At 37.6% G+C, this 24,441-nt stretch overlaps 1 protein-coding gene and 1 long non-coding RNA gene across 8 annotated transcripts in view; one reads left to right on the top strand and one right to left on the bottom strand.

Moving 5' to 3' along the window:
- Positions 1-24,441, bottom strand: part of DLGAP1 (DLG associated protein 1) — a 782,098-nt gene that overhangs the window by 110,396 nt on the left and 647,261 nt on the right. The gene's annotated exons all lie outside the window — the stretch shown is intronic.
- LOC141500622 (uncharacterized) lies at positions 373-24,369 on the top strand. The gene is made up of 3 exons (XR_012471980.1): positions 373-15,285; positions 23,417-23,536; positions 24,073-24,369. It is a non-coding gene; the product is annotated as an uncharacterized LOC141500622 (long non-coding RNA).

Consider the following 24,441-nt stretch of genomic DNA (forward strand, 5'->3'; position numbering starts at 1 on the left):
CTCATGAATTTTTGAGTTTTCCCCAGTGATGCCAATTGTAACTCATCTAGGCCTGTCCTTTCTGTACAACATTAATCCAATTTGTCCTAAATATTCACCATCAGGATTTCACCTAGCCCAGAAGCCTTCCTCAATTTCTTCCAACATTACAAGGATACAGCAAAACACACATTGTCATTCTCTTTTGCAATACCTCCAATCCTATCATAAATTTCTTGATGACGTCCTTTACTTTTATTTGTCTTCAGAGTTCCTTGTCGGCTTTATACACATATATAGATATATACATATCTATATATATCTATATCTATATATCTATATATATATAGAGAGATAAATATCTATGTCACTCATCTCTCCACTCCCTTCTATGTGTAATAATCATCTTTAGTATTTCAGAGACAGTGATATTTCCATTTATTGCCATATGACAACACCAGTAAAATGTTGGCATTGAAAGCAAAATCAATATTTATATCTGTTAAAATAATTTTTCTTCAATCAGGTATTTAATCTTCCAGGAAAGTTTCCTATCTGCTCCCTCTCCTTTGACTCCAGCACATGCTTATCTTGTATCAAATTTGCACATGTATGGGACTATTTTGTACTGCAGGTTTCAGTAGACTTATTTGATTTGTATTAATAGGTTTGATTGAGAAGAGGATTCACTTTGGGTGATATACTGGAAAGGAAAAGGGAGACTTATAAGATAGCACTGAGCCCAGGAGTCTGTACAAGGAGTAGGTTTTCAGAAATAGGAATAAGAGCTGTCCTGGAAGGAAAGAATTCAAAATAAAGGAAACCAGAGGTAAGAGGTGGAAGGAGACTGCCTTAAGTAGGATTTAGGTGGAAATACTTATTAATTCTCTGGAGAACTGTTTCATATATAACTTATACTTTCTATTCAAAAGAACAGAATTAAAATTTAGAATTTAATTCTACCTCTATCTCTAAGTGCTTCCTACCAACCTCTGCCCCAAACCCAGGCCAGTTTGTCCCCTCCCACTTGCCAGGTTGTAGACAGTTCATTCAGCCTTTGATGCAACTAACCCTTCACTCTATTCCCCCAGTCCCTCCCTCCCTCCTTCCTTCCTTCCTTCCTTCCTTCCTTCCTTCCTTCCTTCCTTCCTTCCTTCCTTCCTATTCACTGTCCTTCCCTTATTGCTCCTTTCCTTTCTCTCTTTCCCCTCTATTTTTCCTTCATTCAGTCCTCCTTCCCTTCCTTCTTTCCTCCCCTTTTCTCCCTTTTCCTTCTTGCCTTCATTTTGTATTGAAGCTTTGACCTATATATTTTTTTTCATCCTGGGCTGGTAGCCCACTCTCCCAAGGGCTCAACATAGTGTTGCTGAACTTAGGGAAGATACCCATTTGGTTTTAGTCCTACTGCCTCTCAGAACAAGAGCAATCCATCAACCTCAGCTTCCCCCAAATTGTTGATTTATGAGTATTTTCCCCACATCATCCTCCATCCTTTCAGTTTTGCTTTCCCTCAGATATACCTGCATGTACAGGTGGCTCTGACTGTCTTTTTCTTGATGTAATTGCTATTTAATCTTCTTTCTCTCTCTCCTTAGCTTTTGGCACACCTGCCTCTCCCTTTTCCCTCATTTTCCTGGGCAAGGAATCATAAGATGTTTGAAGGTTAAGAACTCTGTTCACTTTATAACTTCATTATTTCAAGAAAATTGGTTATCACCTGAAAGAGGTGATCTCAAAGCATGGAGTAAATGAAATGATGAAGAATGAAATCATCCCACCTATCCTGACAGCTGGTGACTAACTGAGACTGAGACAGGAAAGGGGTAATGACTAGTCAGTAATGTCATACCATGTGACTGACAACAAAGTAGAAACAACAATGTAGTTATCCCTGCTAGGAGGTTATAATCAATTGTTTCTGGATGATAGCATGTTATAACATACATATTGAAGTTCTTTCTTTCCATCAGGAAAGTGATTATGATGACTTAGAATGACCTCTGTATAAAGCATTATATAATATCTATTGGGAATTCAGGCAGGCTGAAGACAGAATCGAAACTTTATTTTAGACTTCTCTGGAACCTTTGCTCACCGACAAAGTGCCTGTAAACTAATGGACTTTTGGGAAGAGGGCATAGATAGCTCTTGTGAAAGGAGCAGTATGATGTTACATTAGGCAGCTGGGGGAGAGCGGACCTGAGGTCAAACAGGAAGGCTTTTACACAATACAAAGCCAAACCCATACATAAGCTTGGGAAAACAGGATGTTCATGTAGGTAAAGGAAAAAAAAAGAAAATGAATGCATCAAATATTCATCCTTCCTGTTGTTTAAGGCCAAGTGAAATAAATAATTATCCTGCACCAAGCATGGTGTCCTGGACCCAGTATGCTCTTAATAAATGTTTGTTGAATTTAATTATTTGAACTTGAGATGCACAGCTATATGAGGAATACTATTGTATTAAATTACTCTGTTAATTATTTATCCTACTTTTCCTTTATTAGGACACACACATACGTGTGTTTGTGTATGTTTATGCATATATAGGTATTGGTATATATATATATTTTTTTTTGAATCTAGGCCAATAAATGGAATATAATTGATATCTATGATTTAGTCCAGTTAAAATTTTCTGATCCTCAAATAATAGAATCATAGAATTTTATAGTTGGAAGGATAGGGTCTGGATCAACAATTTCATTAGAATAGAATAGAGATGCTTTATATTGGTGTTTGTTTATACCTTGTCTAGGTGGTACAGTGGATAGAGCATTGGTCTTGGAGTCAGGAGGACAGGAGTTTGAATCTGACCTCAGACAACTGACACTAGCTGTGTGACTTTGGGCATGTCACTTAGCCCTCATTGCCTTGAATCCAGGTTCATCTCCAGAGTCATCTCCTGATGTCTAGAGGACCCTGGACCCCTATGGTTCTGAAGGAGAAAGTGAGGCTGGTGACTTAGCATAGCACCTTCCCCACTCAAATCCAATTCATGTGCTTGTCATGGTATCACCTCCCTGATATCAAGGTCTTTTTCAAGAATGAGGGACAAATATTATTATAATGTAACATAGATTTAGCTGCCTTCACTGGAGCACTGACTTGCCAAGTGTCCATTTCCTGTGTGGGTCAGTCAGGACTTGACCTAAGGTCTTCCAAACTTCAATGCCAGCTCTATTTACCACACCCCAATGCCTCTCTATGATAGCTTAAAGAGACCTCAGAAATCAATCTAACTCCTTTATTTTCAAGAAAGATGAAGGAAGGAAACAAGAAATTATTAAATGCCTTATTAAAAACATTACAAACTGCTTTATCTAACCCTAATCTCACAACAACCCTCACAGCAATAATATAGACAGCTGCCATATTATTATTATGACTTTACAGATGAGGAAACTGAGACAGAGGTTAAGTGACTTGTCCAGGTTCACACAACTAGGAAGTGTTTGAGGCCAAATTTGAACTTGGGTATTCTGGACTATGATCTGAACTTCTGTTTTAAGACTATATGGTCTGCTAAGAGCTGCTATTTAAGACTATAATTTTTTGGGGGGTTGGACTGGGGTGGAGAGGGAGGCAATGGGGTTAAGTGACTTGCACCTTCAGCTAATGTCTGAAGCTGGATTTTGAATATGACTACACAGCTAGTGCTCTATCTATTGTACTACCTGCCTAGCCCTGATTCTTTGTCAATGGCAAAATTGTGGCTCTATTTCCTTACTTCTAGGTCTGAGAATACCTCTATGACTCTGGGGCTATTATGTTTTGACATTAGTTAACTGCTAAATTCAGTGTGAGAGACAAGAGTGAGAGACTACTGACACAGCAAAGGTCTGATGCCACATCAGGAAATTATATTTGTCTTAGGGACTCAGAATCCAAAAAAAAAAAAAATTCAAGGTACTAAATAGTGTAGCTAGTGTTGATTTTAATCATGCCTTCTTTAGGAAAAATAAAGGCAAATACATTGAACTTGTGATTTTACTGTTTCTTCTAAAGAAATGAGAACCATTTCACTTTAGAGCTAAAAGTAACTTTAGAGATGTAAATAGCCCAACCATCTCATTTTACAGGTGAAGAAATTGAATCTTAAGTGAATCAGTTGCTCTTGGTCAGAAAGCCAGCTGATGATAGTCAAAAGCAAGGTCTGATATCCTGACATCCTACTCTCTACTCTATTATTTCCTCTTCCTATAGAAATCTTGGTGCATTTTAGAGAAAAGCCAGCCCAGCCCTTCCATTGAGAAGATTACAGAGCTGTTATCTTCTGGGCCAGGGATTTTTAATCTGAAGTACATGAATTTAAAAAAAAAGTTTCTTGGAATGATTTTTTTTTTTTTAGGTTTTCTGCAAGGCAAATGGGGCTAAGTGGCTTGCCCAAGGCCACACAGCTAGGTAATTATTAAGTGTCTGAGGTCACATTTGAACTCAGGTATTCCTGACTCCAGGGCTGGTGCACTATCCACTGTACTACCTAGCTGCCCAGGAATGATATTTCAATATGTATTTTATGCATTTAAAAATTATTATTATAAATAATTAAATAAATATTATTATAATAAACAATATAAATAAATTATTATATTAAAATATTATTAAAATATTACTCTCCCCATTTGCCTTGCAGAAAATGTAAGAAAAATATTATTCTCTGGAATTATGCCCAAATTGTTACTGAACTCTCTATATCCTTTATCCCCACATTACCACTATTAGAATATTTATAATTATAGCAGCTCTCTTTGTGGTGGCAGAGAACTGGAAATTTCAGGTATATCTATCAGTAGTGATGGAACATTATTGTGCTATAAGAAATGATAAGCTTATTGTTTTTGTTTTTGTTTTTTATTTTTATTTAAGACAGTGGGGTCAAGTGACTTGCCCAAGGTCATACAGCTAGGTAATTATTGTCTGAGGTCAGATTTGAACTCAGATTCTCCTGACTCCACCTCTGAACCACCTAGTTGCCCCCAAGCTCATTGTTTTTAGAAAAACATGGAAAGGGTAGGTGGTTCACTGGATAGAATAACAGCCCTGGAGTAAGGAGGCCCTGAGTTCAAATTTGACCTCACACACTTAATTATTAGCTGTATGACCTTGGGTAAGTCACTTGACCTGATTGCCTTGCAAAAACCAAAAAAAGAAAAACACAGAAAGACTTGTTTGAAATAATGAAGATCGAAATGAACAGAGCCAAGAGCATGTTGCCTACAGTAACATCATTTATACCCATATATAGTATTATAAAGATTCCAATCAACCTCAAGGACTTATGAAGAAAGATGCTGACTCTGGTTCTACATCCATCCATCTATCCATCTTTGTTTATGTGTGTACACACACACACACACACACACACACACACATATTTGTGTCTAATAATAGCCATTCCTAGGGTAGGGTGGGGAGGTAGAGGAAAATATGAAAAGTGAATAGCAGAAAATAAAATTTAGAAGAAAACAAAGGAGGTTTGAAAATAGATATGTTAGGAGGCAGCTAGGTAGCACAGTGGATAGAGCACCAGCACTGGAGTCAGGAGGACCCGAGTTCAAATGCAGTCTCAGACACATAATAATTACCTAGCTGTGTGGCCTTGGGCAAGCCACTTAACCCCACTGCCTGGCAAAAAAAAAAAAAGGAAAAAAGAAATAGATATGTAGTACTTACATAGTTTTTCACAAATAGTAAACTGAAATGTAAATTCACAGTTTTATAATGAATCCTTTTTTTCTATTGTGCTGTGTACATGGAAATGTTCTTTTTTTGTCTGTGTAGTTAAGTTCAAAATAGAAAAAATAAAACAACAAAATAAAAATATTATTTTGAGAAGGGGTTGATCATAAGATTCATCTGAGTGTGAGAGGGGTCCATGATACAAAAGAAGTTAAGAATCTCAGTTTTAGGCTATGGGCTTGCCTCTTCCCTGGCCCACCAAAGGCATAGCTATAGTTTCCTCCCTTAATTTCCTATCTAAAAGGGGTTGTAAGTTTCTTTTTGTTTTTTAAGTTAAAAAGAACTGTAGATCAGATTTTAAATTACTTCTGATACTGCCAAGTTCTCATAGAAGGGGCTAGTTGGGCCAGGCAATGAGTATTTATTAGATGGGACTGCTATTTGCTAGGGATAAAAATATAACAACAACAAAAAAAAAAGACAAGTTTTTGCCCTCAGGGAGTTTACCTTCTAATTGGGGAAGCCAATACAAATTGCTAGACAGTTCAACCCCAGCTTGTTTTGCATTATTTAAGAATTCTCAGACTCAGAAACCTCCAAAATTTGGTTCATCCTTTTAGATCTAATAGTAATAGTGTATGCTACATAGTAGTCTTTTTTATGGACAATTGCTCACACCTGGCTCATTTAAAATAAGTTGTAATTGGAATAGTTTGAAGTCCTTATGGATAAAGTCTCTAAATTTACTAGCTGACATTTTTTCCTTCACCTGTTTAGCCCCAGCCCCTTGTCCCCAGGGTACAGAGCCTGTCCTATACTGATAGCAAACTAAATAATGCAAACATTCCTTTCTTTCTCTTAGCCGACCATAAACTATTACTGCTTGTTTGGACCTCTGAGAGGCTGGCTCTACCCAAGACTCTGGCTAAAAGCCAAGACTCATTTCATGTGGCTTAAGGAGGGTTCCTAAAGGTTTATCTGGAAACAGCATTCTGCATTCATTAGAGTTATAGACCTATCAGGCACCTTTTGAACGTGGACTTGGAAAATGCCCCTTTAAAAAAAAAGTGTTGCATAAGAGAAAATTGGCATTTCTGCGCACATACCTTAAATTAAAAGAGACAGACATATGAAGATATATGCCTTTTATCATGAAACAGAGACCCTGGAGCAAAAAGAATTCTATCTGTGGTTGTCTGGTGTTGCTTATTAAGTTTTCAAAAGAAACTATAAATAGTAAGTAATAAATAAGAGAAAACTATAAGTAGCAAATAATAAATAGGAGAAACTATAGTAATAGAGAAACTATAAATAATAAAATTATTAAAAACTATAGTAAATAATAGTAATTTTTTCCAGAAGCACCAACATTTAATAAATAGAATTAAGCCTTTTGAGGGCAGGGCCTGTAGTTATTTCTCATTGGGTCCCCAGTACCTAGTTCAGTCTTAGGGTGGATAAGAGCAATCAACCCTAGAGTCAAGAGGACCTGAGTTCGAACGTGACATCAGACACTTGACACTTAGCGACTGTATGACCTTGAAAGTCACTTAACCCTGATTGCCTCACATCCAGGGCCATCTCCAGTGGTCCTGATTCATATCTGGACACTGGACTTAGATTGGCTCCGGAGGAGAAAGTGAGGCTGGTGTCTTAGTCTCACATTTAATTCATATGCTTGTCAAGACATCACCTCCCTGAGGTCAGTCATGGTCATCTTTTGAGTACCAAGGGCAAACACCATCATACACAATATGTTAAACTGTGCAATGTTAAAAAAAAACAAACACCCAATCCACAAAATTTTATTTAGTTTATGACAAATTTCATTTCCTAGAGGACATTGATAAATTATGTGTTGTAGAATAATGTTTAATTTCATATCATGACAACATTTTATTAGAGTTCTATTTGTTTTTGCATCTCTCATAGCTTAGAGGCCTAGGGTTCTGTCCACTTTGGGGTAAAATAACAATGTGATGTTTGAAAAGGTAAAGATAGAATCCTCATACTCTGCCCAGATAGCAACTATGGAATTTGACTGTTTTCCTTTCCATCAACTATTCCAAGAACTATGGTATAGGAATGAAGGGAGGAAACCCTAGAGAAAATGAGAGCCTCTAATTTGGATTGAAAGGATCTGCCAGAGAGGAGTTGGAGTAGGGGTTGACAGGACTGTTTTGATGGCTGAGGCTCAAAGGTTCAACCCATTTGCAGTTACTGATAACCTTATCTTAAGACAAGTCTAGTTTGCCTCCGGCACCTGGCTGAGAGGTAATAAAACTGTTGCCTTATCTGCTAAGGAAGGAGTTAGTCAAACTTCAGGTCACTATAATTATTGTAAACTGAAATTGCCAGTCATTTACAAAAGAAGAAAAAGGAAAAAAGAAAAACAACAACAACCACTGGGGGTGGAGGTTAGGGAAAAAAAGAAAAAGACTTCAGCAGGAAATTGTATCTACTTTTCGCTTTAGGATGTCAAAAACCTAGCTAACCAAACCACCTAAAGTTTTCCTTGGAGTGAGAAAAACAAGTTGGCTAGTCTCCCCCAGGGTTAACCGGATTGCTGACAGCTCAGGCTCACGTGATGGTCTGGAAAAAGAGGATCAAATCCTTCAGAAAATCCTTGGAGGAATCTTTTTAGGAGCTTTCCTTTCTAAATGTAAATTACTGAGTCATTGCTTAGGAGGGGAGGAAGTTACTATCACACCAAATGACTCATTCATTGCAGTTAGCTCAGGGAGTTTGATAAAAAAAAAAACCTCAGCTAAGAGCAGCAACAAATCAGCTTTAAATACTGGCACCTAAGGAAATTCCCCAGCTTCAGGATGAATACCATCTGCACAAAAGAAGTCCTATTGACATCTCATTTACAATCTCCCCCAGGACACAGACAAGACTATTTCAATAAACCCAGACTCAGAAACACCTATTGTTTGGAATCATCATCTAGCCACGGGGTACCACCACTCCCCATTGTTTTGGAAAGTAAAAGATTTTGACCCGGGAGGATTGAACCTTGAATAGAGGAAGAAAAGAAAATAGCCTCTTTTTACTAAGTCACAAGATTCAACATGCACATGCATACAAATTCACACATACATACATAGTAAAGGTGAAATTTAATGGTGTTTTCCTTTGGGTAAGTATTGTATATTAGAGATGCCTCTTAGTTACAGTCACATTTTGGGACCATAGTGATTTTGAATGATACCTGCCAACATGTTTTCCAAAATTGCAGTTCATATATTCCCCAGTATTATAAAAAGACATCACAGTGACATAGAAAAAAATGACAAAACATAGTTAACTTTTGATTCCTTGTCCTGATCTTTTCCCCCTGAGGATTTATAGATTGTTTAATTGCATCTAAGAAAAAAAAATTAAGGTTCCTTGGCCTTTTAGTCTTCTCCCTATTTATCTTTTTACCACTACCACCATTCCTCATGGATCACCAAATTTAGAAGATACATTAATCTCTCTTTTTGTGGATGGGACACCTAAATAAGTAAGTTACTGAAAGTCATAAAATTACTTAATTCAGTTTTATTCACTAAAACATTGTTAAGTGTTTACTATACTCCAGACTCTTATGTCAGGTGAAAAAGATACAATAACAAAAATAGAAACAATTCAAACCTTCAAGGAACTTCTTGTTCATTTGTTCTGCTGTTTCCAAAAGACTCTTCATGACCCCACGGACAGCAGTCAGGCCCTTCCATCTGTCACTGTGTCCCAAAGTCTGTTCAAATTCATGTTCATTGCTTCCATGTCATGGAAATTATATTATGACAATTAAGTAAAGACAACTAGACTAGAGCCAGCATTTCTTGAATTTTGGGTTTTTTCTGCCTCTTCCATTTTGAACAGAACTTGAGGTTTTTGTTCAAATTTAGGTAAACTTTAAGAACTCAAAGTTTTTTTAAGGGTTTCACAAAGTCAAGACTTAAGTTTCCCTCAAATTTGAGGCATCGGACTATGTCAAAAATTTTCAGTTACTTCATATTACACAAAAGCTTTTTTCTTTCAAGCAATCATGGATATTGATTATGAAAGAAAGAATTTTCCTCAAGTGTTGATTTTTTTTTCCTGCTCAGTTTTGGAACATTAAATCTAGTGGGGTGGGGAAGAAAAGGAAAAAAAAATTACATGATAACTTTATATATTTAAAAGAAATAAAGTATACATAATTGATTTGCAGTTTCATATGCAATAATCCTTTTTGTTGTGCTATGTGATGGAAATGTTTGTTTTATTCTATAAATAAAAAATATACATTAAAAAAGTCCAGTGCATGCTGGACATGTATTAGATGGAAGATTACGAAACTCAAAGCATTGACAAGAGCTGAGATCATCTGATGAATTCATGGAATTGCCTGCATTGGACTAATAAACCAATACCAAAAGGACTTTTGTGGATAGTCACAGGAGATAAATTTAAAAGTAATTTTGGAAGGTTAGACAAGAATTGGAAAAGACTTTAGAGATCTTCAGAGGTCTCTAGAAAGGTGAATCTGGTTCAAGGTCACATAACTGGTAAATGGCTGAGGGAGGGTAACAAGCCAATTTATAGGCAAGTGATATATTTACCACCATGGGTAACATTTTTTAGTGCTTAATGCAGTACTCTGCACATTTTAATACATAATATTTGCTAATAAATGTTATTTATTCAACAAATGCCATTTGACAAATATTGTTGAATAAATATAAAATTGATAAAAATTTTAATAAATGTTTGTTGGTTGAGTTATCAAGTCCTTTCCCTATTTTATTGTAGTTCATTTATACAACTTCTTTACAAACTAACCAGATTAGGAGGGGGAATGATAATTATTAGACTCCTTAGTGTCTCATGGAGTAGACTAGAATCTAAGCCTAAAACTGACATTTATTTGTGATTTACATATCATAGGGAATTATTAAATCTTAATTACTAAATTTGAGGGAGGTTGAAATTTGAATTGGTGGGAGCTACCACCTCCAGATTTCCCCACACAGATCCTTCCTCACAATGAATTGAATATGAAATCATGGAAGGAAGGTGACATTCCTAAGATCCAGTAGAAGGTAAGTTAATAATCCTTGTTAATTGTTGATTGATTTAGAATAAGTAGTTCAGTCTGGTGGCAGTCCCGTTAGTAATAGCAATTATAGAAATAATGATAAAAGTGTGAAGGGTCATTCTCAAAATGTGCCCCACCAAATTGTCTTATATTGACTTAAGTTATCCTAGCCCAAGGGACAGCTCCTTTCCACCCTTTCCCCCCAAATTAGCATTGTTTGTTTGTTTGTTTGTTTTGCTGGCTGTCAGTTTTTTAAAGTAGAAAGTGTGGAGAAGGATCTTTGCATACCCAGATGCTTTCCACAGTTAAAGGCTGGCCTTTTGTTTTAAAAGACAAAACATTCCATGGTGAGCACTAGTCCATTCCAAAGCCTTCCCTGGGATTGAAACCCCACCAACTGGAACTGTTTGTCTAAAAGAAAGTATCAGCTCACCAGGACCAAATTATCTCTCAATTCTCTCTGCAGTTCTCCCCCACCATTCAGGAATGTTAGTCTTTGACCCTGGATACCAGAAACCACACTGAAAAAATATCCTATTCCCAAGGACAGACTTTTTAGTTATTTACTTACTTTATGGAGTTTGGGTTTAGATGACCTGCTCTGTAAAGCAGAAAATCAACTGAGAGAAGCACACAAAGCTTTTTAGAAAAAAAAAAAAGTTGTGGGAGTACTGAACTGTAAATTAGAAAATTTGCCTTTTTTTCTTGTATAGTCTGATTTTTGTTGTTAAAACTCAATATAATTCCTAGTATGGATTTGTTTTGCCCCTTTTCATTTCTCCCTAGCACCAAGAGATACTTTGTAAAAACAAATTATCTCAAGTATACAAAAGCCCAAAAGAAACTTCCCCCAAATGAAGAAAAATGGGAATTTCTGTTGGATTATTTACTTGGCTCCTTGATCTCCTCTGTGTGAGAGGAAGACTCTTTTAAAGTGTCACCACAAGCCTAATCATTCCTGTTGTTAAAAAAAAAATCAGCATAATCCAAATCTTTGTATATCACAAGAGATCTAAGCTTTAGTAAGAATCTTAACCTTACTTCTTTTTTATTTTCTATAGCAAAATTCTGATATTACAGAAACAATCTAGACAGTACCTTGGATTTTGTTATAAATTTTAACAAGGGATTTGTGGATCTAAACATGCAAAAATACGATAAAAATATAGAGCCTTTTTTAAAAAACTTGGTAGGCCTGTGATTTCACTTTAGAAAAATTTCCTTGGGGCGGCTAGGTGGCGTAGCGGATAGAGCACTGGCTCTGGAGTCAGGAGTACCTGGGTTCAAATCCGGACTCAGACACTTAATAATTCCCTAGCTGTGTGGCCTTGGGCAAGCCACTTAACCCCATTGCCTTGCAAAAACTTAAAAAAAAAAAAAAAAAAGAAAAATTTCCTTAAAGGAGACACTTTCCACCAAAACAGATTCGTATTTGTTAGACAATTTTAGAGATTTACTTGGGGTCCAGAGAAGTTAACTAGTTCTTCTGGGGTCTCACTTAGCTATCTGAGGAGGGACTTGAACCTACTTCTCCCTGGCCTCTGAGGGAGGCTGACTATCCATTTTGCAATTTTGTCTCCTAAATCTTTTTTTTTTAGTTTTTGCAAGGCAATGGGGTTAAGTGGCTTGCCCAAGGCCACACAGCTAGGGAATTATTAAGTGTCTGAGGCTGGATTTGAACTCAGGTACTCCTGACTCCAAGGCCAGTGCTCTATCCACTGTGCCACCTAGCTGCCCCTCTCCTAAATCTTTGAAGCATGATTCCTGAGAATTTTAAGCTCAAGTATAATCTAATGGTATCATGAGTTTTCCTGCTTGCCTTCTACATGTTCACTGGAACTTGGTAAGTAGAGCCTTTTGGAGACAGCTTTGTTCTTGTTGGTCCTGTGTTTGAATCCTATTTTTAGCTTCAGTTTCTTCATTGGTTTAAAACTAGGATAACAATACCTTGTAGGACCTAATCACAAGATTGTTACCAGCATCAGTCTTTAGGACTGTTCCTAGTACATTGATATTCAGTCATGTCCAACTGTTCATGATTCCATTTGGAATGTTCTTGGCAAAGTTACTGGACTGGTTTGCCATTTCCTTCTCCAGCCTATTTTGCAATGAGAAAACTGAGGCAAACAGGGTTAAGTGATTCACCCAGGGTCTCACAGCTAGTAAGTGTCAGAAGCTAGATTGAATTCAGATCTGATGATGCTTGTTCTTTGTTCTTTAAAGAGCAACATATCAGGGAGGTGATGCCATGACAAGCACATGAATTGGATTTGAGTGAGGTGGGCTGTGCTAAGTCACTGGCCTCACTTTCTCTGCAGATCCATCTGAGTCCAGTGGTCAGGTGTGGATTAGGATGACTGGAGATGACCCTTGATTTCAGATCTAGTCTCATTCTAGACCAGGTGGTCTATACACTAGGTTACCTAGTTGTCCCTTAGGAGGTAAACACAATAAATACGTATTCTTCTCCCCACAGGCCAATACAGAGAGGCAGAGAGAGAGAGAATCTGTCTGAGCCTTGCTCTTTCCTCCTGCAAATACTTTTTTTTTTTTAGGTTTCTGCAAGGAAATGGGGTTAAGTGGCTTGCCCAAGGCCACACAGCTAGGTAATTATTAAGTGTCTGAGGTTGGATTTGAACTCAGGTACTCCTGACTCCACAGCCAGTTCTCTATCTACTGCGCCACCTAGCTGCCCCTCAATTTTTTTAAGAAAGATTTTAATAATACTTTTATCTTCCACTTAATTCACTAAGGTAAAAACTTTATCCATTTTGTCTTATAATTATTCCCCCCCCCCAAAAAAAACCCCAGCCCAACTCACATTTAAGAAGTTTTGAGGTTTATTTCTCACATTTTTTTGTCTTTGTCTTTTTGTTTTTTACAAGGCAATGGGATTAAGTGACTTGCCCAAGGTCATACAGCTAGGTAATTATTAAGTGTCTAAGGTTGAATTTGAACTCAGGTCCTCCTGAATCCAGGACCAGTGCTCTATCCACTGCATCATGTAGCCACCCCTGAATTGTACTTTAATCCCACTGAAAGCAATAAATACTTGTTGCATGGAATTGGAACATTCTATAATTTGCCCATTCAGTATTCACTTGTGACATATAGCAAAAAATGTAAATATAATAATTGTAACTTATTTTATTGACTAAAAAATGTTTGTCATTTACCCTTTTGCAAAAACAAATCGTTTTGCAAGAGGGTCTATATGGTAGAATAGAAAGAACATTTATTAAGGCCAAAAGGAATTCTCCCCTCATTACAATCCCCTTTCATCCCCCTAGTAAATTAGTTTAATTTACAAAAAAAATTAACTTTATTTTATTTATCTTATTAACCCCAGTTCATTTCATATAATTTGTGCAAAAACCTTTTTTTGATGAGTGAAAGAAAATAACTGAAAAATAATCTTTAAAAATAGTCATACAAGCTTATATTGAATTGCTAATGGGTGGCTATTACTTCCTTCAACTATGATTTCTTTGCTGTCTAGCTGGCACCTAGAAATTTCAGGAATAAGATGGCAGACAGGTCACCAGTGTGATAAGAGGAAGACTCAAGGCTCAAAATGCTTATTTTATACACTCTCCTAAGTGATTTGTTAAGAGTTCAAGCCAAGAGGTAGATTGGGACACAGTCAGATGGTTGTTGGGGAAGATTTGCTACAGATTGAAAAAGCAGCAAAAAAACCTGATAAGATCAGGGCAGCTGGGAAACTGAAGGATTGCCAGTCTATGGGGATATTTTAAAGATACTATCATGAAGTAATACTTAAAGATACTAATATGAAGAAAAGAACATGTAATTGGGGGACGGCTGTCTTAAAGCTTTTTTTTCCTAAGCTGGGTGTGAGTTCTGACTCTGTCCTAAGTGAAATTGGAAATTTAGGAAGTGTCTCACTACTTTAGGTACCCAGCATCATCCTGCTGTCTTCCCTACTTAAGATGGCCATTTGGATCGTAAATTTAAAATCAGAACAAATCTTACAAATCATCTGGTATAACCTTCCCTCATCCTTAGAGGGAGGATGGGTAGCTAGTTGTCCCAGTGGATAGAGCACCACACCTGGAGTCAAGACGTGAGTTCACATCCAACCTCAGACAATTATTAGCTCTGTACCCTGGACAAGTTACTTAATCCTGTTTGCTTCAGTTTCCTCATCTGTAAAATGAGATGGAGAAGGAAATTGCATTAGGTTAGACAGGAAAATACCAAAAGGGGTCATGAAGAGTCAGACAGGATTGAAAATGGATGGATGCTAGGCTTACAATTAGAAAACCTGAGTATAGATGATCCAGTCTCAGTCACCGAGTGACTGGGCAAGTCACCTAACCCCTGTCTCAGTTTCCTAAACTGTAAAATTGGGATCGTAATAATATCTACCTCACAAAGTTATTGTGAAGCTTAAATGAGATGATAACTGTAATGACCCTGGTACATAGTAAATGATTAATAAATGTTTGTTGCTTTCTCTTAAGGTTTTCCCATTTTATAGGCAAGGAAACAGAGGCTCGGGAAGGTTCCGTAACTTGCCTGAGAGCACAAAGGGTATGAGAAAAAAAGAGGGGGGGGGGGGACTCGCGGGCTTCCTCCCTTTTCTCCTCTTCCCTTTGATCGAAATTTTTGTATTCTTTGTCCTATTTTAGGCAGGTGGGCAACCACTTATTCCACCTAAGATCCAGAACAGAAAGCTTAGGTGGGTTTGAGGAGTGAGGGGAGAGTTTCAAACCCCTGGAGCTTGGTGGAGAAAATAATCATAACAATTATATTTCACATTGTATTGTTGATAAAGGGCTTGGAGGAGGGTTGAGGCCATGAATCCAGAATAAGATAAAGCCTTAGGCTGTTCATTATCAGTGCTATGCCTTGGAAATGAAATCATTGTCTAGTAGACTGCCCCTTCACTGAGCATCTAAAGCAAACACTCTTTTATATTTCCACTGTGTCAAGGTGTGTATTGATGGAGTTACTAGGACAAGCTGTAAATTAGGTTTTAAATGAAAAATCTCTGTCTTCTGCTTTCAGTCAGGGTTATCCCCCAATATACTTTCATTGAACAAGTTTTTATTAAGTGACTCTCATGGGCTAGACACTGTGCAAGGTGATGGTTTTACAAAGACAAAAATAGTATGAGCTTTCCCCTCCAGGAGACTACATTCTACTCAGATGATGCCATAAGCTTTTTTTTGGGGGGGGGGGTGAGATTTTTTTTCTTCCCTATTTATCTTACCTTTTTTTTTAAATAGAAAACTGGGACAATTAACTCTTTAGTCACAAATAGCTTTTATTTATGATTTCTTGAAATTTAGCTACAGAAAACCGGTCTTTGATAAAATCTGTTGAGATTCAAATTGGAGTTACTAGACAGCCTTTAAATTCAAATCACTTGACTTTCACTGATTGGTGATTATTTGGCTTCTGGTGTCTCTGAATGTAAATGTCAATTTTTTCTGTTTTGGCTTGAAGGCCTTAATTCTTACTAAGTCTTTAACTACAGAATGGGCATTGTCTCAGACAAACTGAGACCTGGGAAAGATCTTAGTTTGAAAGGTCAAAATCTCTCACTGCATCCTGAGCCATCATCAGTGGCCCTGACTTACGTCTTGCCACGTCTCAGAAGACTCTGGAGAAGAGAGGCTGATGATTGCATTATCTCTGCCTTACTTAAATCCAATTCATTTGCAAGCCTCCTGACTTGAATCACCCTCCTGATATCATTGATCCTCTTGGAGAATAAAAGATGTACAACAAGGGGTCAGCTAGGTGGTATAGTGGATAGAGTGCTGCCCTGGAGTCAAGAGGACTTAAGTTCTAATCTGACTTCAGACACTTAATAATTACCTTGCTGTGTGGCCTTGGGCAGGTCATTTAATTCCATTGCCTTGCAAAAAAAAAAAAAGAGGTGCAACAATAACAGTAATGATGCATTGTAACATTTCACTGACCTTATAGGAAGACACAGTCAATTCACATTTTTAAAATATTTTTTAAATTACTGAGTAATTTCCCAGAAGAGACACAGAGAGGTGACTTGCCCAGGGACATATAGTAACTTGGCCAAGTTGGAACTTATAATCAGATTTCTTTGAATTCAAATCTTTCTGCATATTCTAGGACAAAATCCATGATTGTAAGGGTAGCCAGAAGGTGCAGTGAATAGAGTACTAGCCTTGGAGTCAGAAGGACCTGAGTTCAAATGTGACCTCTGAAACTTAACACTAACTGTGTGACCTTGGGCAAGCCAGTAAATCCTGATTGCCTTGAGTGTAGGGCCACTGCCAGTAGTCCAGATCCATATCTGCTCCAGAGGAGAACCTGAGGCTGGTGATTTTAGCACAGCATTCCTTCATTCAAATCCAAGTTCACTTGCTTGTCATGGTGTCACCTCCCTAATTCTTCCAGAATGAAGGACAAACAACAACCATGATTGCATCTCTCCTCTTCTTTCCTCCCTCCACACCTAATCTATTCAACCAGATCCTATCCAAGGTGTGCATTAACACCTTGTTAGCTTGTAAAGCTGGTGTAGGTTGGGAGTGGGGATTCTTCTCCTGATGTACCTATCATACATTTGAACTTAGGAAGCACCATTGGAAGGTAAGAAAGTTAAGTTAGCAAAATATTAGAGAAAAGTGCATGAATCTATGAACTCTTCAACAGAAGGCCAAACTGGAAGAATTCTTCACTTTTAAAGCTTGGATGCAAATTGACTTCTCCTTGAAATGGATGGTGGTAGATAGGTGGGAATGACATATAATACTCTTTCAACATCCCCCAACTTTCACCCCCTCAAGCCAAAACAGCAAAAGCAAGGGCAAGTATCTAATGTTCTCTGGCATCTCTGGGGTATGTATCAGTTCAGATAAGGCTACTACTAACTAAAGAATACTGGGACAGAGGGTCAGGACTATAATTGGGAGTAGATCCTGTACTGGGGGAGACTCTGGGTAGGGTTGAGGCAAAGGGGATTGTGAAGGCCTGGTCTCTTAGTTCTGGTTCATGTATCCTGATGTAAGTCTAAGGCAATAAGAGGAAGTGCTAATTTTATTACCAAGAACAAAGCAAACCATGATTCATCCTGGGGAGTTTTCTTCAGGCTGATAAACTAGGATAAGAAAAAACTGCTTTGACAGTCTGTCTGACTCTGAGCAATTGTATATATCCCTTCATGTCCCCTCTGGAACTGACTGATTAGAAATGTGGGCCATCCTAGCTTGGCTCTGATTGGCCAGTGCTGAAAAATTGTAAGTACAAACCATACAAGGCTTGTTGTTGCTGTTGTTGGTGATCTTCCTTTCTCAGAGAGGACCAATGGCCTCAGGAAGGTAATATCTTGATTTGTATGAATTCAATTTAAGGAAGGCAGAGCCATCAGCCTCATAATGTGGTCCTGCTGGTAGCCCAGGCAACAGCATTCCTGCCTGGGATTTTTTATGGTACAATTCTCAGTGGAGGAGAAAAGTCCACACAACAAAGTCAGTTTCTATTTCATTGGGTCAAAGCCATTGGAACTTTTCACAGCCATGGGGGGTGTTGAGCCGAGTGTCCTGACCCAGTTCCACTCTTAGTAATTACATTTTCCTTTACTATCTGAATTCCTCTGACTGCTTCAATTGGGTCTGGTATTTTTCCTCATTTCCCAATGTTTGAATACTGCCCTGGCACACTAGCCTTTTAAAAGGCAGATTTAAGTCAACCCATCTGCATGAATGACAGAATTGAGAAATGTGTGACCAAACTGAAGGTGACCAAAGTTTCCCTAAGTCTGTACAATGCCACCTTTCTTTCCCAAAGATTAGCTAAACCTAGGCTGACCAAAAACTGTGTCACAGCTAAGTCATCAACTGTGACTTATGCTTGGGAGTGTTAGTGGAGAAACTAGGGTTATGGGAGGCCATGAGACACTGGCTGTTTGTGCCAGTGTATGTGTGTGTGTGCCAGTGTGTGTAACTGCCCTGTAACTAAGAGGCACCATTCCAACTGGCACTTTGAGGTTACGGGCTCCTTCCTTCTCAGTTACCACATGATGGAATAAAAGCATTCCAGGAAATCAAAAGAGCTGGTCAAGGCTTTGGAATTTCAAAGTAAACAGCTTGGCATGTCTGGCCATTTCTGTTTCTGCAGCGTCATTTTCTCTCAGCAGAAACAGCCTTTTGCTAGGCAGACAATCAACCTGAGTGAGAGTAGTTAGTTATAAGTTGCTCTGTCCCTCGAAGGCAAAAGACCTCTTCCCACTATCTCCTATCTCTAAGGAGAGGAAGCTGATGTGATAGAATCCAAGGGCCCCCAAGAGCTGAGATGTAAAGAGAAAAAAAATGGACCTTCAGGTTATGAAGACTGTAACTTAACATTTAAAAAGAATTGATATCAAGGAAACATTCACTGGGTGGCACAGTAGATAGAGAACTGGAAGATTCCTCTTCATGAGTTCAAATCTGGCTTTGGACACATTAATTGTGTGACCTTGGGCATGTTACCTCCCTCTGCTTCCTCATCTGTAAAATGAGCTAGAGAAAGAAATGGCAAACCACTCCAGTGTCTTTGCCAAGATAACCCAAATAGGGTCACATAGAGTAGGAAATGACTGAACAACAACAAATATTATATCTGCTTTATGTCCATCAATGCCTGAAGTTCTTTGACTATAGGTACAAAATAATTTTAGTTAGAGGAAGAATACTTAAAGAAGCTTAAGGAACCAAATGTATGGTTTTTATTTCAAAAACTTACCAGCAGAAATATAGTCTATCACCAAAAAAAGGACAAAAATTGAAGGAAAAAAAAAGACTCTTCCCTTTGACCCACATTGTACTCTAATGCACAATAAAATTCAGAGCTAAGTGGTCCTGGGAGACAGGGTAAAAGAAAACCTTTTCAGGGTAGTTCTATTTTGGTGATTTTCATCATACCACCCACCAACCCAGTTGTTCCTTCCCCCAATCCCCTAACACACTTTATACCAAGGAATTATTCATTAGTCTTATATCTTTAATAATACTGAGCTGTTGTCTCCCATACCCCAAATTGGAGAAGACCACAGGAGGTACAGAGGTATTAAGAGTCATTCACTATGAGAGGATTAGTGGATGATGGAGAAAAGGGGGAGGGGTGCAACTGTAAATAAAGTGAAACCAGAAAAAATAGCCCAAAACTGGCAGTTTGTCAGAATGGCATGAAATAAAGAATTCTCCATGAATTCAGTAAAGGAAAGGAACACTTCAGTTATGTGGAAACCCTCCAGCATTTGGAGTGGTAGCAAGGGGGGGAAGATTAATAGTAAGGAAGAATAAAGTCTCTCCCAGCCAAGAAAGAACTTTCTAGAAGTTAGAAACAGCCAAGAGCTAAAGATTATATCTGAGAAGCCTTGGTTAGTTGGTTATCAACTAGAAGGAAAGGAAAAGTCTTATTGACTGGTGATGTTTACAATAGACCAGCTGCTCCCCAAACCCAAGTATGGCAAAAGTGACTGGAGCCTGAAGAGGAAGACACAAGGAAAGCAGAGAGTAGATGGAAGTGGGGTGTGGGATAGCCAGTACTTCAGAGGTTAGCAGTGATGCAGCCGTGGGAAATAGAGACTAGCATCAGACACTGACAACAGAAAAGAGTAGTCCTATGATGATGAGGGAGATTAGGTTGGGGCAGAGTTATGTAGGGTCCCTAAGCATTTCATGATGCCACAGACATTTATATTTATGGAGGCACTTCACTGAGGGCAACATTGTGCCATGCTACATGGATTATGTGTCTGTAGGGAGGAAAGGGGATGGCAGGGGTGATGGTAGAAAATTGATATGCCTAAATCAGACATAATAAAACCCAAAGGGAAATTCACTTTATTTTTATTAAGTTTATTAAGGAAAAAAAATCAAGAAAAGGACCATGAGATATTGTGATAAGATTGTAAAGATAAGCTGTTCTGGAACTGAAACAGCTGGGGTTCAAATCCCAGCTCCAAACTGTAATATATGTGGGAAAGTCAATTAACCAGTTACCTTATCCATAAAATGGGGATAATTATAACCACTGTAGGGTTAGTGTTAGGATTATATGAGATGAAGTATATAAAGTCCTTTGTAAATTTTAAAGCACTATGTCAATGACAACTGAATGTCAGAGGTAAACGTTTAACCCTGTGTCCTGCATCATTTACCTTTTCACCTGCAGCCATAGTGATGACTGCAGCAGAGAATAATAACTGATGTTCAAAATGATGACTTGGAGCTAGGAAAATGTTAAATTGGATTCCATATACTCTGAGACAGAGTGTGGAGCACTGGACCACTGGCCTTGTGGAATGAGGATGATCTGGGTTCAAATCCAGCATTTGACACATACTGGTTGTGTGATCCTAAGCAAGTCACTTATCCTCTTAGTGTTGGAAACTAAGTCTTAGACTCTAAAGCTGCAGAGAAGGAGCCTACCTACATGAAAGATAGCTTCTGCTAACAATGAAACCACAGGTCTGGTCCAAAAATAAAAACAACAAAAACTCTGATACTAGGTCAACCCTGGATAAGATACTTAACCTTTAATAGCCTCAGGGTTCTAATCTATAAAATAGGAATACTCATAAATAACTGTAGTACACATTCCTCATGGAGTTTTGTAAGTAAAATGCTCTGTAGGGAAGTAAAGAAGCATTCAGGGGCGGCTAGGTGGCATAGTGGATAAAGCACCTGCCTTGGAGTTAGGAGTACTTGGATTCAAATCCGGTCTCAGACACTTAATAATTACCTAGCTGTGTGGCCTTGGGCAAGCCACTTAAACCCATATGCCTTGCCAAAAACAAAAACAAAAAAATAAAAGAAGCATTCAGCACCTACTATGTATTAAACAGCTTACTAAATGCTTTTTCCCCCTCCTAGTGCCATGCATAGCTTTTATTTTTATTTTTATATGATTTTTCTTTTCTTCCCCCCCCAATTACATATAAAGTTTTCAATGCTCATTTTTGTAAGATTTTTGAGCTCCACATTTTTCTCCTTCCCTTGCTTCCTTCCTCCCCTCAGTAATCTAATATAGATATATGTGTGTGTATGTGTATATACATCTTTGTTAAACATTTTTTCTTATTAATCATGTTGTGAAAGATTTGAACAAAAGGGGAAAAAATCATGAGAGGGAAAAAATATAAAATTAAAACAAATTTAAAAAATTTAAAATAGTATATGCTTTGGTCTAAATTCAGACTCCATAAGTCTTTCTCTGCATGTGGATGGTATTTTCTGTCACAAGTCTTTAAGAATTGTCAACAGGCAATCCAATTTTATTAACCTTTGGGCATATTTCCATATTATTCTCCAGAATGATTGGATCAACTGGATTGGATCACAACTCCACTAACAGTGCCTTTTATTAAGGGCTTTTCAAATAACATCTCAGTTAATCCTCACAACTGAGAAATTACTTAAGTAGCAGGATGAATCTTCACCCAAACTGGTTATAGGAATGAACATAATACCTGAGTACTCAACCTCACCCAGCGAAGTCAAAGAAGCTAGGGATAACTGCACAACCTGCTAACTCCATCACCACATAGATCAGGGTCTTCTAGGGATAGTACCCTTGTCGTACAAAGAACCCATCTCAGTCCTTGTTAAGAATATCTATTGTTCCTCATGCTATTCCATCTCTAGAAGTGATTGGATTATAGTAAGTACTTAATGAAAAGAATTCATTAATGAAAAAGAATTTCATTAATTCATCTCCCTTATCATTGCATAGGTTAATTCCCATTTCTATATAAGGTACAATCCCTTTAAGTCCCTTTTTATATGGATCTTAATTTATTGATGAAGAAGAAAAAAAGTATTTCTTTGTAAAGCAAAATAATATTATTAGACTGTAAATCATTAAGTGAACATTAGTTAAAAAGTATGAAAATATTTTTAATTAAAACAAATGCCAAGAAATATAAAATATGAAGCTTACAAAAGATAGCATTCTGAAGTTTTAGACAGAAAACCTGTAGTGTAAATACAAAAACTCAAATTTCCTTATGAAAAACCTGACTCATGCTTTGCTTTTGTGTGAACAATTTAATGTTTTGAAGAGGCAGAGAAAGATCTTTTATTTCAAGAAAATTGAAGAAATATGAATTCAAAGAAACTTCCCAAGAGACCAAAGAGATATTGAACTATAATATAACCTTCTGAACTTTAAAGGATAATGCAGCTCATTTACAAATAACTATTTCATGACCAAATAAGGTAAAATTGAATAAAGAAATCATAGAAAGATTTGGAGATTGAGTAGGATATGCTTTTTAGGAAAGTAAAGTGTATTAATTTGTTAAGGGAAATTTGGGAAGTTATAACTTTTTGGTTTTTTTTTTTTTGCAAGGCAGTGGGGTTAAGTGACTTGCCCAAAGTCACACAGCTAGGTAATTATTAAGTGTCTGAGGCTGGATTTGAATTCAGGTCCTCCTGACTCCAGGTCCAGTGCTCTATCCATTGTGCCACCTAATTGCCCTGGAAGTTGGGACTCTTTAAGTGAGAGGTAAGCCACTGAGAGCTTCTTATTTAGCCTCTTGAAGTAGTTAGGATTGGGTATAAAAACTGACAGCTAGATGGTACAATGATAGGAGTCAAGAGGACCTGGGTTCAAATATAACCTCAGACATTTATTAGCTATGAGACCCTGGGCAAATAAGCAAGTCTCTTAACTTTTCTTTCCTCAGTTTCTTCCTCTGTAAAATGATCTGGAGAAGGAAATGGCCAACTGCTCAAGTATTTTGCCAAGCAAACCCCAATGGACAGGACAGAACAACAACAAATAAAAACTGAGAGGAAAACCCGAGGTAGGGACCTGAGGAGAAGTGTAGACTTGTTGCCAGGGGTTGGGGTTTGGGTGGGTTGGAAAAAATGCTTTGTTTAAGTTGTTAGTAGCAGTCAGCCAATAGAGAAGAGTTGTTCTTGGTTAGTGGGAAAGAGAAATGACTTCACTCCCTAAGAATGTCAGTGTTATCCATTGCTCTGTAGCACCACCTAGATTGCAGAGAGGTGAAGTTGGCCTTTTGCTTTCTGGGGCCACCTGCAACTTAAGAAAAATCAGAGGAGTTTTGTGTTCCATTGTATTGGCTACAATGTTTATCTGACTTAAAGAGTAGACTTGAGCTGTGATACTGTGAGCTCTATGATGTCTGGACAACCTGAATCTGTAAGTGAGTATCAGCTAGGCTGATCTGTATAGCTTTAGAGCTAGTCAGGCAAATGAATTTTGTAGTTTTTTGCCTTTTTTTTTTAAAAAAAGGAATATTAAACGATAATATTTTTTAGATTTCCTTTTAAAACTGATTGTAAATTTTACAAATTTATAAATGTTTTGTTGGAGCAGAGAAGAAGAGGATTTGCCCAACTGAAGAGTGGTGAAGGCCAACAGAAAAGCAATGAGAAGAAAAGCAGTTTCCCTGGTGCAGATGTTTGGGAATGAATGGATGATAGCAAAGTCTATGGTTCCCTTCCAGGTTCTTGAAAGTCTTTATCACAGATATTATGGGCTCCTGGGGAAGTATAATCTAAGTTTGGATGTGTATTGTGAAATATTTATTATTCATGCATTGACTTTAATAAGCATAACTATAATGCTATTATTTCTTTTGCTTTTGTTAAATAAATGGTCTTTGTTTAAGATTTGAATGTGTCATTATTTTGACTGTCTCTTTATATAACAAATGGTTGATGGAGGGAATGAGAAATTCATTAG

The sequence above is a fragment of the Macrotis lagotis genome, chromosome X, assembly GCF_037893015.1.
Source record: "Macrotis lagotis isolate mMagLag1 chromosome X, bilby.v1.9.chrom.fasta, whole genome shotgun sequence".
NCBI classification, from domain to species: domain Eukaryota; kingdom Metazoa; phylum Chordata; class Mammalia; order Peramelemorphia; family Peramelidae; genus Macrotis; species Macrotis lagotis.